Genomic DNA, 11,526 nt, shown 5'->3' on the forward strand with positions numbered 1-11,526 from the left:
TTAGTCCAACTGATGAAGACATAAATCGGTCCAACGGAAAAGAAGAGATTTGCACTTAGCTCCAAAGTAAATCAGTAAGAAGGTGCTTGTAGCTTCCTGTGGTTAAACCAGCTTGGTAACGTGGTAAATAGTTTGTCTGCTGATGATCACACACTAAGGTGATGCTGATCACGAAAAATCAGACTAATAGGAGGAGTTTAGAAGAGGGTTGCTGTAGAAAGTGCAAAACAGGCCAGAATAAGGGATTTGGATGATACACTCACATACTTGATTTCTGTGAGCTGAAATTTGGCATAGAGGGGTTATATGATGATATGAAGCTTCTGTGAAAGTTTCATGCCATTTGGAAATACCAATGTGGCACTTGCTTCACAACGCTTTATTCTGGACAGAAACTTGGAAAAAAATACACAGGGAAATTGGATTAACAAATTGAGTTAAAACTTGGTGGAAGATGTTGATATAGGTAGAAGCATGTCCTGGTAAATTTTTAGCTCAATTGAAACAATATAAAATATAGTTGCTTCACAAACTGAAAATCTGACCAGAAACTAAGATTTGGTGCTGAGCTCACATAGATGAGTTAAATGAGCTCATATTTGGTGGAGTGTCATTATTTGACCATATAAATGTCCTTGCAAAATTGCAACTCATTTGGATATGCCTAGATTATACTTCCTCCACAATCACTTCCCTCAGACAGGAACTTTGAAAACTTGGTCAGGAATATTTACTAGGAAAATTGAGTTGGATTTTGGCACAAGTCAATTATTTGGACAGGAAAAGATGTCCAAGAAGTTTGGGTTGAATTGGGCAAAGATAAATGGCACTTGCTTCACAATGTGCCATTTAGGACATAATAGGAAATGAATTTATTGAGCATGATGGGAAACATGGCCAATGATATATTTTGCCATATTTGAGGAAGATATTACCCAAAAAATTTATGAGAATTATTTGGGAATTTTAAGAGTGACAGAAATATAGGTTTCTTCACAACCTAGGGTTTTTAGGGTTATTCCTTTATCAGAAAAGGACTATTCCCAACGAAAGAATTATTGGGTTAGGTCAAGGATGGAAATGACATGATCTTGGGATGATGAAGAGGGTGACTAGCCACTATAAAACCTAGGAAAACATGATCTTCCCAAGTTTCAGAACCACATAGCCACAGAAAAGCAAATCAAAACAGGAAATCCAAGAAAATCAAAGGAAAAAGAAAAGGGAAAAAAATCGAGGCTATTACAGTTTTCAATGTAATGCCTCGAGTAATATGAATCAATAGCACTTTTTTCATGTCTTGCTAAATTTCCCATTAAGATAAGTTGCTTCTTTTCGGTAGAGATGCAACTGTCCTGGTTCGCCTACTCTCCAGGAGCTTCATGACCAACCTTGATGTTGCTCAATTTTATTGCAACTAATGAAGAAGAAGCTCTGTGGGTTTCGTTTTCTGATGGAAATGGAACCTGGGATGAAGCCCTATTCTTAAAAAGAGCTGCTAGCTCATGGGATATTGCTTCATCTTTGGTGAACCGCACCAAAAGGTCCCATGAATTGAATCATCCATGTTTGTGACTGGTGTCATCCCTTCTACGATGGTGTTGACTGCAGATATGGTTCCCATCACGAGGTATGTTCCTTTTTGGTCTGACCGTTTGCCAATGATCCTGCATGTTGATCCTGCTCTTGTGCTACTGTTTTGGCACTGCCATGATAAAGCAATAATGTTATTATTTTGCACCTTAATCTAGTGGCACAATTAATTTGAGGCAATCCTTTGGCACCGCTAGTGCCATTGTTTTTTTATACATCGAAAGAGGGGGTTCCCTTCGATTTCATTAAAGAAACCCAACCATAGAGAACCATTATCCGACAACATCTCAGTGTAAACGGGCAGTTATGCAACTACTACTAGAACAAACTGATTACTAGCAGGAGACAAGTTCGCCACATAAGCTAGGCATGTAGTGGGACGCAGCACCAGCTCGACCAAGTTTGGATTACAACCCAAATGCTACCATAGAAACATCAGGAGGGAGATAGGGACTGAAAGAGCCAGCTTCAGCATCCCAGTCTAAGCACCCCCAGCCTTCATCTTTGCAACGCACGGTACACGTCGTTTGCCACCTGCTCGACCCTAGTGTCACTGATAAAATGAAGTAATAATACAGATAAAATAGAGCGAGTGTCCTCTCTATCATTTCATTTCCAATGTAGATAAAGAAAGTGTTTCTCTTTGTTAATGTATGCTTCATCAACTAGTCCCATTGTTAATGTTTAAGCGTTTCTGCAAACTAGGGTGCTTAATTTTAGTTGATCTGCACAAAAATAGAGATTTGAATGTCTCAAGGCCCCTCCTTGTACTACCGCTGTACACTGATGTTCATCACTGGCAGAAGGTATATCGGGGAGACTTGGGTCGATTTCCAGTATGATGTAATATTTTCTTCTGTTTATTAGTGTATGTTTCATCAACTAGTACCACTATAATGTAATCACGCCTTTTCATTATCTGTGCAAATAGGGTTATTCAACTGCATTTTGGTGTGTCAGAGTAATGGGCCACGGGTAGGCTAACCCGACGCCCATAACCTTTCAAGACATCGGGGCTGACCACGCCCCTCACGATGCCAAGGTAAAGAGCCGCCTTCTGGAAGCCGGCTGGAGAAATAGCCGGCTGCCCGTAGACGGTCGAATCCAGAAGGCGAGGTCGAGACGAGCCGACTCCTGCCAGGCGGCTTCCAGAGAAGCCGGCTCTGAGGAGTCGGCCCGCGGCCCCTTCGAAGCCCGTACCCACATCAAGGGGGATGGGGCGGGGGATGGCTACAGTGCAGCCCATCCCCTCCCCTTCCTAAGGGCCGACACGGCCATAGTGCGCTGCACCAACGAGGAGCCCCTCCCGGCGCGGCACTGTTGCCATGCCAACCCTGACGTCACCACGGGCAGGTGGAGTCCTGCTCCCATGACGGCCTGTCTGTATGGCCCAAGGACGACGGGCCCCACCAGTCAGCGAGAGTCCAGAAGACGGTGAAGAGCCCTACCAATCGGACCCGATGGGAGTCGGCCCCTAGGAGTCGGCTTGCTCCTCCCATGGGCCCCACGCACCATTAACCAGACTAGACGAGGAGTGGCTACAGTAATCGCCCGCCATGACGGCGGTGTTGTAGCCATGATCCTTCGACCAAGCCTGCGTCATTAGAAGCGCGGCTACAGTAATCAGCAGCCGACAAGACCCCCAAGCGGCGGGTACGGCCTGTCCGCTCCGTACCAGACCAGTCGGCGGGCCCCCCCGATCGGTGGGCCCCAGTAGTCGGCGGAGAAGTCGGCGGCCGAAGAGACTGACGGATGGGCCTGCGCCCAGTCATATTACCCTTGTACCCCTGGGGGGTAGGCCTATATAAACCCCAGGGCACCCATGCAAAGGGTTCAGACCCATTAGAACTAGACCAGAGATATAGGAAGGAGAAAGATAGCCTTGCCTTCTCCTACCTCAGGCATAGAGCTCGAGGAGCACCCATGTACTCACTTTGCCTTAGTGATCATGCGGAGACCCCGTAAAGCAGGATTAGGGGTGTTATCTCCTAGGAGAGCCCCGAACATGGGTAAAGTATGTCGACGTTCGTGTCTACGCCTAATCCCGCTTCCGGGCACCGGCGGCATTCTACTCACTCCCACCATGATAAGCCATCCCTTGGCATATGTCGCACTCAACCCCCGACATTTGGCGCCCACCATGGGGCAAGGTGCACCATCATCCGGAGACCTGTTCTGGACGGGAACCCTTTTTCTCCCTAGCGAGCGCAGCCAGCCCGGCACGCCAGACGGAGTCTGTGCCGACGCGCTCCTTGGCGCGGAAATCGCCTGCGCGACTAGTTGCCTCGCCGATCTTGCTGGGGAGGTCCGCCTCTCTGACGAGCCCGCATCCGACGCGGGCACAGGCGACCCCGAGAGCCTCCTCGTGGGGCTCCTCAACCAACTCCACGTCGCGAGCGAGCCTGCTGTGGACTTGGAGTCTGTAGGCTCCACCGACCCGATGCTGGTCGACTCTGACACCGCGTCGCTCGACGCATTCCCCACCAACATGGTGGTCTACGACGAGCCGCTCCCTCGCGCGGAGAGCGGCGGAAGCACCGTCACGGAGGTACTTGTCATCGGTCAGGGCGAGCACTCCGACGGAGGTGCTCGTGACCCGCTTAATGCGGCACTACAAACCTGACCGCGCCCATTCCAGAAGACGTTGACGCCGAGACGCTGGAGGCGCGCCGCCTTCAGCTTGTCGAAGGCGCCAAGAAGCTGGCCAGCATGAGACGCTTGTCGGAGGCCTATCAGCACGAGATGGACCGCGCTGTGGGTGACACGCCGGCTCCCTCCGGGCCCAGCCGCCTTGGCGTAGTTCAGCAGCGCGGCGTGGCCATCGCCAACCTGTTCGGGGTAGATCGCCCCATCTACGCCACGCCGGCGGAAAACATCCGAGCTGCCCAAGCAGCATCAGACGAGCTGGACAAGTTCGAGGGCGAGGAGCGTCGCCTTATGGCGGAGCGCGTTCAGCGGCTCCTCGACGCGGCTGCCGAGCAGAACAAGGCCGGCTGCCACACCGACGTGCTGCGTCGGCAGAATGACGACCTGCACCCCCGCCAAGACCAAGGCGCGACATCTCGGACGCCGACCGGTGGCGTCCGTGGAAGAAAAGACAAGGAGCTGGCTGCTAGCCGCAGTCGGACTCATATCACTATAGAGCGCGACCAAGACGGCCGCCTAAGAGTAGTGGAATGACGGGACGACTGTCCGCCTCCTCCCCCTCGCAGGGAAAGGCAAGTCTCCCCGCCGCCTGTTGACCACCCGACACTCGGCGACCGTCTTGTCTGCCGAGAGGGAGTCGGAGAGAATGATGCCTGCCACCGGATCGACCGTCTCCACCGATCCCTGGCGCTTGAAGAAGAAGATGAGCTGGGCCCGCCGTGCTTCGGCCCCCGCATTCGAGACGAGGCTTTCCCAGAGGGTTCACACTCCCAAGAGACACGCCCAAATACATCGGCTCTGTGAAGCCGGAAGATTGGCTGGTTGACTACTCCACAGCAGTCAGCATCGCAAACGACAACAATCGTGTTGCCGTGAAGTATGTTTCGCTCATGCTCCAGGGCATGGCCCGGACTTGGCTGAACAGCTTGAAGCCCCGCAGCATCAACAGTTCGGTCGACTTCACTGATGCCTTCGTCCGCAACTTCACCAACACATACAAGCGGCCTCCCAAAGCTCGCCAGCTTTCCTTGTGCGTGCAAGGCCCCAATGAGTCAACTCGCGACTACCTCACGCGCTGGGCCGAGCTCCGTAACTCCTGCGAGGGCATGCATGAGGTGCAGGCCATCGAATACTTCACCGCCGGGTGCCGAGAGGGCACCCTCCTCAAGCACAAGCTCCTCTGCGATGAGCCAGAGACCCTCGTCGAGCTGCTGATCATAGCAGACAAATATGACATGACCGACTCCTCCATGAAAGCGGAGATCCAAGTTAGTGCGACTGGCAAGGTGGCTCCTCAGGCTCCTCGAACCCTGGCTGGAGACGCCGGTCGGCGTCAACAACAGAACGACCACAAGCGCAAGGCCACGCAGCCGGCTTCCACCAGCCGGCAGGTGGCAACAGTCGAAGACCAGCAGCCGGAAGGGCCGCCTCCGCCCAAACGACAGAAGGGCGGCAGGCCCAACTGGTTGCTGGCTTTCTCATATGAGCAGACTTTGGATGCTCCCTGCAAATTCCATAGTGGTGCGAAGCCGTCCAACCACACCACTCGGAAATGCCACTGGCTCACCAGGATTGCCAAGGGAGACGGCCTCATGCCACCCCCGCCTGCTGGGCAGCCGCCTCCTCCCCCCCCCCAGCAGCTGGCGGTCAGACCAGTCGGTGCAATACAAGACGAATACCCAGAAGAGCATGGAGCCTATGTCATCTTCACCAGTGTGGCCGATGATCGATGCAGCAGGCGGCTGCAGCAACAAGAAGTAAATGCGGTAGCATCAGAGACCCCAGAGTTCATGCATTGGTCTGAAAAGCCCATCAGCTGGAGCAGAGCTGACCACCCGAAGGTGATGCCTAAGCCCGGCTCCTATGCCCTGATTTTGGACGCCACCTTTGCCACGGACAAGCGAGCAGCTCGCTTCTCCCGAGTCCTGATAGACGGCGGCAGGAGCATTGACATCCTATACAAGGATACCATGGAGAAATTAGGAATCAGACGGAGGCAGCTTCAGCCCAGCCGGACAGTATTCCATGGCATAGTTCCTGGCCTTTCCTGCTCACCAATCGGCAAGATTCTGATAGACGTCCTCTTTGGAGACAAAGATCATTTCCGTCGAGAGTCAGTATGGTTTGAAGTGGTGGACCTTGAGATCCCATACCATGCGTTACTTGGCCGGCCTGCCCTGGCCAAGTTCATGGCTGTTCCCCACTATGCCTACCTCAAGATGAAGATGCCGAGTACCAAGGGGATTCTGACCATAACTGGTGACTACAAGAAGTCATCCGCCTGCGCAGTAGAGAGCAACCGATTGGCCGAGTCCCTCGTGATTGCAGCTGAGAGGCGGCTCCTTGACCAGGTTCTGGCGATGGCAAGCAAGCAGCCAGAGATGTTGCCTGATCCCAAGGAGTCAGAAGCTGAGGGCTCATTCAAGCAAGCTAAAGAAACAAAGAAGATACCCTTGGACCCAGAGCACCCGGAGAGGTACGCTGTCATTGGTACAAACCTCAATAGCAAATAGGAAGGCGAGCTCGTCGATTTCCTTCGTGAGAATCGGGACTTCTTTGCATGGTCCCCTAAAGACATGCCAGGTGTCCCAACGGAATTCGCCGAGCACAAATTACACGTCCGGTTTGATGCCAAGCCAGTCAGGCAGCCCTTGCGCCGCCTGTCAGAAGAGAAGAGAAGAGTCGTCAGAGAAGAAATTGCACGGCTGCTGGCAGCCGGCTTCATCATGGAGGTGTTCTTTCCAGAGTGGTTGGCCAACTTGGTCCTTGTGCTGAAGAAGAACAAGCAGTGGCGTATGTGTATTGATTACACTAGCCTCAACAAAGCATGCCCCAAGGACCCGTTTGCTTTGCCAAGAATCGACCAAGTAATAGACTCCACAGCCGGATGCGAGCTATTGAGTTTTTTGGATGCATATTCAGGATACCACCAGATCAAGTTGAACCCGGCTAACATACTGAAGACCGCCTTCATCATGCCATTTGGAGCCTTTTGCTACTTGACTATGACATTCGGCTTGAGGAATGCCGGCGCCACCTTTCAATGTTGCATGCAGAAGTGCCTCCTCAAGCAGCTCGGCAGAAACACCCATGTTTACGTGGACGATGTGGTGGTGAGACGGAGAAACATGGAACGCTTCTAGAAGACCTCAAGGAGACCTTTGAGAACTTGCGCTGATTTCAAATCAAGCTCAATCCAGAGAAATGCGTCTTCGGAGTACCAACCGACCAGCTTCTTGGCTTCCTGGTCTCCGAATGCGGCATAGAATGCAACCCTGTGAAGATCAAGGCCATTGAGAGGATGGAAGTACCCAGCCGACTGCTGGACGTACAGAAGTTCACCAGTTGTTTGGCATCCATCAGCCGATTCATCAGTCAGCTAGGCAAGAAGGATCTCCCCCCTATACCAACTCATGAAGAAGACCATTTTTTTCGAGTGGAATCACAAGGCTGATGAAGCTTTTCTCCAGTTGAAGAAGATGTTGACTACTCCACCTGTCCTGGCGGCTCTGACTCCTAAGGAGCCCATGCTCCTATACATCGCCGCCACCAGCCGAGTGGTTAGCACAGTCATCGTGGTAGAGCGCAAGGAGGAAGGCAAAGCCCTACCAGTCCAGAGACCGGTGTATTATTTGAGCGGAGTATTGTCGTCCTCCAAGCAAAACTACCCCCACTACCAGAAGATGTGCTACGGCGTGCACTTTGTCACCAAAAAATTGAAACCATACTTTCAAGAGCATCCAATCACTATGGTCTGCACAGCTCCACTGGCCGAGATCATTGGAAGTCGGGATGCCTCGGGCCGAGTGGCCAAATGGGACATAGATCTGCCCCCCTACACCATCTACTACCAGCCTCGCACCGCCATCAAGTCACAAGTGCTGGTCGACTTCCTCGTCGACTGGACTGAGACCCAGTACTTGCCACCAGCGCCCGACTCCACCCATTGGCGGATGCTGTAACACCCACGATGCGGCTATATCTCCCACGTGTCGAAGCACGACTTAGAGGAATAACCGCATTGTAAGCAATGTCGCAAGTGGGGTCACACAACCCATGTAATAAATAAGGAAAAGAGGTACATAGTTGCCTTACACTCGCCACATCACACAATAGCATAAATAACATTACATTCATCCAGATACAATCAAGGTCCGACTATAGAACAAAAATAAAGAACAACCCCAAATGCAACAAAGTCCCCGATCGCCCCAACTGGGCACCACTACTGATCGTCTGGAAAGGAAATGTAGTATCGTCCTGAGTCCTCATCGAACTCCCACTTGAGCTTAGTCGAATCTCCTGGAGAGGTATCATCGGTCCCTGCATCTAATTTTTGAAGTAATCTACGAGTCATGGGGACTCAGCAATCTCACACCCTCGCGATCAAGACTATTTAAGCTTATAGGAAGGGTAAAAGGTATGAGGTGGAGCTGCAGCAAGCACTAGCATATATGGTGGCTAACATACGCAAATGAGAGCGAGAAGAGAAGGCAAAAGCACGGTTGATAAACTATGATCAAGAAGTGATCCTAGAACAACCTACGTTCAAGCATAACTCGAGACCGTGTTCTCTTCCCGGACGCCGCCGAAAAGAGGCCATCACGGCCACACACTCTGTTGATTCATTTTATTTAAGTTAAGTTTAAGGTTTTCTACAACCGGACATCAACAAATTCCCATCTGCCCATAACCGCGGGCACGGCTTTCGAAAGTTCAAATCCCTACAGGGGTGTCCCAACTTAGCCCATCACAAGCTTTCACGGTCAATGAAGGATATTCCTTCTCCCAAGACAATCTGATCAGACTCGGAATCCCGGTTACAAGACATCTCGACAATGGTAAAACAAGTCCAGCAAGACCACCCGCTGTGCCGACAAATCCCGATAGGAGCTGCACATATCTCGTTCTCAGGGCACACCGGATGAACACTGCATACAACTAAAACCAACCCTCAAGTTTCCCCGAGGTGGCGCTGCAAGTGGGTCTATTTTGGACCAACACTCAGAGGAGCACTGGCCTAGGGGTTTAAAATAAAGATGACCCTTGAGTCCGCGGAACCCAAGGGAAAAGAGGCTAGGTGGCGAATGGTAAAACCAAGGTTGGGCCTTGCTGGAGGAGTTTTATTCAAGGCGAACTGTCAAGGGGTTCCCATTATAACCCAACCGTGTAAGGAACGCAAAATCAAGGAACATAACACCGGTATGACGGAAACTAGGGCGACAAGAGTGGAACAAAACACCAGGCATAAGGCCGAGCCTTCCACCCTTTACCAAGTATATAGATGCATTAAAAGAGACAAGATATATAATGATATCCCAACAATAAACAGGTTCCAACAAGGAACAAACTCCAATCTTCACCTGCAACTAGCAACGCTATACGAGGGGCTGAGCAAAGCGGTAACATAGCCAAACAACGGTTTGCTAGGACAAGGTGGGTTAGACGTTTGACATGGCAATATGGGAGGCATGAGAAGCAAGTGGTAGCTATCATAGCATAGGCATAGCAAAAGAGTGAGCATCTAGCAAGCAAAGATAGAAGTGATTTCGAGGGTATGGTCATCTTGGCTGCAAAGTTCTCCGAGTTGACGTTAGCTTGATCCTCGTAAACGTACTCAACGGGATCCAAGAACACGTACTCATCTCCCGGCTCTACCCAAATCAAGAACACAAGCAACGGGAGACACAATCAACCACGTGCAATGCACAAACAACATGATGCAAAACATGGCATGATATGCGGGATGTGCAATGCATATGCATGTTTCGGAAAGGAAATATTGAACCTAGCCTCAACTTGGAAAACCAAGAGTGCCACTGCAAAGATGGGTTGATTTCGGTCGAAAAGATCACCGGAATCGGATGCACGGTTTGCAAATGGCAAGCAAAACAAATATGGCATAGATCTGCGATTAACAACACGAGGCCATCTAAATGCATCAATAAAAACAAGCTAGTGCACTCTAACATAGCAACAAAATACATGGCAGGGATCCTCTCAAGATGCTTGACAAAAGATGAACACTGAGCTATGGCTAATTCACTTAATAGAAGGTTCAAACAAGCATGGCAAAAGTGCAAAAGATAACAGGTTACAGACTTAGTGAAAATAACAACAAGTCACGAATTTAACATCAGGAAGCAATGTTCAGAGCAAGGTAACTACATGCTACAGGAACATGTCATGGCAAAGCAAGGCATGGCATGAAGCTACTCAAAGCATAAAACAAAAGTCCCTTACTGACCATAAGCCAAAAGGGATCAGAAAATACAATGGCAACCATGTGAACATGGCAATTATCGTTAACAGATTCAGACTTAGTAGAAAACTGGAACATGGCAAAACAGATATTGAGTAGGCATTTTACGAGCTCTATGCACTCACCACAAGGCATTGCATGACAAACTAAGCATACACCCAGCAAGTAGACATGGCATAGAAACTAAACATGGCAAGAACAACAACATAGTATTCATGGATCAACTACAACAAGCTCGGCAAAAATTCTTAACATGTAAACAATCTGCCAGGAACATTTTATAGCAAAAGTAGAGCTCGATTGACTCAAGCTAGTTTGCTCCATAATTCCAAACAAAAACAAGGATGGATAGAGCACAACAATATCTACAAAACACCCTTATTGATCATGCCAAAAGAGGCATGTATCACTATGTAGCAACAAGGATACATGGCATAAAAATATAGACAGGACAAAGACTTAGAAGAATTCTAAGTCCCTGAAATCAGCAACATTACGAGAGCTACTTTGCATGCTTGTGCTAGTCACCAAAAAGATCACAAAAATACATGGCATACACCCCTGTAAAGATGGCATGGCATACTTCAAAACTCATGTAGGGCTCAAGTTCATAGGAGGCACACATCAATCATGGCAAAAATGACAAATGTCCAATTGCTGATATGAATCTGGAACTAATATGAACTAGCACTCTTGCAACAACATTTAGGGCATCAAGATGAGCTCAAATGAACAAGGTGCAATGAGATGAAATAAAGTACTCGTCGAGATGAACAATTTCATATGCTACATGCCCGAAACGGAGCCACGGATGCAGAGTTATGATGCGATGAAGAATGCCAAAAAGTACTAGGGTTAGGGCAAAAGTCAACCCTCAGATTCAGATCCAGATCGGCACGCATCTCGAGGTTTGTCGCCCGAGCCGCCGGAGAAGCCGTTGGCGTCAAGGAAGGAAGCAGCGGCCAGCGGGTGAGGAAGAGGTGGCCGGACGAGGCGGCGGTGAGGAGGCAGTGGCCGCGGGGTCA

The sequence above is a fragment of the Triticum aestivum genome, chromosome 6A (assembly GCF_018294505.1).
Source record: "Triticum aestivum cultivar Chinese Spring chromosome 6A, IWGSC CS RefSeq v2.1, whole genome shotgun sequence".
Taxonomy (NCBI): domain Eukaryota; kingdom Viridiplantae; phylum Streptophyta; class Magnoliopsida; order Poales; family Poaceae; genus Triticum; species Triticum aestivum.